Consider the following 3,622-nt stretch of genomic DNA (forward strand, 5'->3'; position numbering starts at 1 on the left):
GCCTTACCGTCTTTTTGTGAAGAGCCACCAATAGTCTTGGCAATGGCCTAGGTTGTTTGGGGTTCTCATGGGACCTCCTTGGCCACCAGCGCAAATCAGTGTAACCCATTCCGGGTACTGGAAGGCTCACTTGATGATGAGAAATGGCTGGCTGTGGCTGCTGTCTCCTCGTGACTTGGCAATTTCATTTAGACTACCTTCATATATGTATATGCTTTAGGAAGCTTCTACTCAGGATTCCGTGTGAGCCTTCAAACAGTCCTTAGTTTTAGCTGGCCCTCCCTCTCCTCCAGCTTCCTTCCCCTCCCCGATTGGTCTCCCTGTTCCAGTTCCCCCAGCCCCTGCCCAATTATAACTGTCTATCCTGTTTACCCCTTCTAGGGAGATCCCGCCCTCACTTGGTCCCTTTCTCCCCACCTAACCTCTGTGACTATGAGTGTAGCTTGCTTATCAATGACCTTACAGCTGACATCCACACACTGGATACACACCATATCTGTCTCTCTGGGTGTGGGATGGCTTACTCAAGATGTTCTCTAGTTACATCCATTTACCTGAAAATTTTGTTTCATTAAAAAACGTATTAATTCTTGGTGAATTTCACATCATGCACCCCAATCCCACTCATCTCCCTGTCCCCTTGTATCTGCCGTCCTTGCCACTTCCCCCTCAGAATATAAGATTGAATAAAAAATAACACAACCCCTCCCACCCTTGTCGTGAAAGCTGCACTTTTGTCCACACTCCTTTATTTGCAAATGTTCATTGCGATCGTTATTGGTCTGTTTTGAGGCCTCTGGCTTCTGCTCCATCATCAATATTGAATGCTCAGTGGGACTCCTCTCGGATAGCCTGTTGTCACCCTGTGTCACGAAGATCCTGCAGCTTTGGCCCCTCCATATGCTCTAGCAGATCGTAGATAGATGATATGTAGATCATAGTGGTGGGCTAACTCAAAGCCAAGGATCTAGGCCTGGGAGGTAGCTGAATTGGTCAGCTTGTCAACTGTCCTGAACCAGCAACCACAGGGCAAGCTTTCCAGCGCTGCCTGGGCTAACTTACCCAGTGCTGAAACTGGTCAGGGGCAGCAGCGTCAGCTCTCCTGCTGGAGTGTCCTTGGGGTGCTCTCCTCTTTGCCTTCCCACCAGAGCCAGACATACCGTGCTGCCCAGGTGAGTTGTAGGGTCCACTCTCCCCGGAAGGGCAAGGCCAACCAACTCTTCTGTTCTGATGACCTCAGAGCCAGCTCTATCACCTACCATCCGGGATGATGGGAGTGGGGAACAGCTCTCTCTCCCCCAAAGCCACCTATAGGCAGACAAGGGGCAGGTCCAGCTCTCCTGTGCCACACACTTGAGGAAGCTCACCCATACCCTGCCCCACCCCACCCCCATCAGGGTCAGCTCTACTGTGCTGCCCAGGCTGAGGTCATCTCTCCTGAGTATGGTAACCAGTGAAAGGCAGGGTCAGTTCAGCACAGTCACTCAGAAGTCAGTCCAGACCAGAGACATCTGCATGGCCTTTGGTAGTAACATGGACCTGGGACATCAACACAGACCCCCAAACCCAGACATGGCCCCTGGCTGTAGCCTGGATTGGATGTCCTCATGGCTTTAGGTGACAGGGCAGGCCACTCAGATCAGCATGTCCCTGTTGCAGTAAAAATAAATAAATAAATAAAAAGGCCCGAGTTGGTGATCAGTTCCGAGCTGCATATCACTCCGCTCTTTCTCTCCTGGTGCTCCCTCTGACCTGGGCGGTCCATGAGCATGTGGGAGGGGTGGGAGGGAGGATACGGACAACACACCAGTCGAGACGCAACACCCGCCTTTTCTTTTTTTACCACATGTCTCCCCTTGGCTGCAGTGCCCTCGGATATCCACATGGTCTCTGGTGGTAGCCCAGACCACAGACACGGGCTTGGCCTTTGTTTGGTAACTCGGGCCAGAGACATTAACACAGACCCCCGCTGCAGCAGGACTAAGGACCCCGCCAAGGTTCTTGGCGGCAGTCCACCAGGCCAGGACCCCACCATGGCTTCCTCACGTCTGCCTGTCCCTCACTGCTGTAGACTCTCCAGTTCCCTCTTTCTCCAGAGTAAGGGCCCCAAGGCTCTGCCTTCTCCTCCATCTCTCCACCCCGCACCCCATCTCTCATCTCTGCATCGCACATTCCTGTGCCACATTCCTCTGTTGAGGTGGCACCATTGGCAGACATGTAGGTTGGTTCCAGTTTCTGGGTATTGTGAAGAGAGCAGCAGTGGAACATGGCCGTGCACCTCCGTGGTAGGGGAAGTGTCCTTTAGGTATTTGCCTGAGGACGGCATAGTTGATCTTAAAGACAGGTCAGTTCCCATCTTTCCAAGGAACTGCAGAGCAGTTTGCATGGTGTAAAAGGCTGCTTTCATCTGAGAGCCACCGAGACGAGTAAGGCCGGCCGTGGGCTCTCGTCACGTAAGCAAACTTACTGGCTGGCCTTTCCAGTTGACTACCCCATTTCCTCCCAAAGCTATCTTGGTGACAGTGGCTGAAAAGACAGACATCATTCCATTTTTATGTGTATTTTTTTTTTTTTTGGTTTTTTTTTTTTTTTTTTGGAGCTGGGGACCGAACCCAGGGCCTTGCGCTCGCTAGGCAAGCACTCTACCGCTGAGCTAAATCCCCAACCCCTTTTTATGTGTATTTTGTCCCCGACCCTCACCCCATTTCCAATTAAGGTATTTGGGCAAATACTCAAGTGAGGAAGTCTGTAGTCTGTTTTAAATGTCAACTAAAAGGAAGTGTTTTTATAATGTCGGAAAACAGGTTCAGACTCAACATTTAAAGGACTGCTTCCCTCAGACTCCCGTGACATCTTCCTTTAAGAAGGCAATGCTCAACCTCTGGGTCCTGACCCCTTTGGGGCTCTAACGGCCCCTCATGGGGGTGTCAGGCTTATCACAGGCATTCGAGATGTCCTAGGTATCAGATACTGACACGGCAACTCATGAAGTAGCGATGAAACAGTTTGATGGTTGGGGGGCGGTCACCGTATCATAAGAAACTGTTAAATGGTTGCAGTGTAAGGGAGGCTGAAAACCGCTGACTAAGAACATGACTGTCCGGGAGAGAACTGAAAATTACACGTTAAAACGACCCAGGAGAGCGATGGGTGCCCAGCTCTCTCACAAATGACGTTCTCCCTATGAAGGGGAACCGTAGGACTCAGGGGCTCTAAGAGAATCGCTGTCGCAGTGTTCGATACGATGACACCTGGGAACCTGCATGACACAGGCCTGTCGACACTGCTCCCTCTCCCCAAGGAGCCATGAGGATGGCTGGTGGGTCACTTCCTTCAGCGGTGTAGCCTCTGCTAAGGTGGCCGGCTCAGTAAAATTCACACCGTCACATACTCGTGCCAGCAAGTCTAACCTTAGTGGATCAAAACAGCACAAGAGGGCTGTGCTGGAACAAAGTGCTCAGCCAGTGAGCAGCGGGGAAGACCAGGTAGCGGGCAGGATGAGAAGTGGCCAAAAAACGCTGAATCCGTGAGAGGCTGTCAAACGCTAAGAGGAGTCACAGTCCCACACTTAGCAGTGGGTGACACGTTTGCAGTTACAATTCTACAAAATTATAAGACAGTA

This window comes from Rattus rattus, chromosome 2 (assembly GCF_011064425.1).
Source record: "Rattus rattus isolate New Zealand chromosome 2, Rrattus_CSIRO_v1, whole genome shotgun sequence".
Classification (NCBI taxonomy): domain Eukaryota; kingdom Metazoa; phylum Chordata; class Mammalia; order Rodentia; family Muridae; genus Rattus; species Rattus rattus.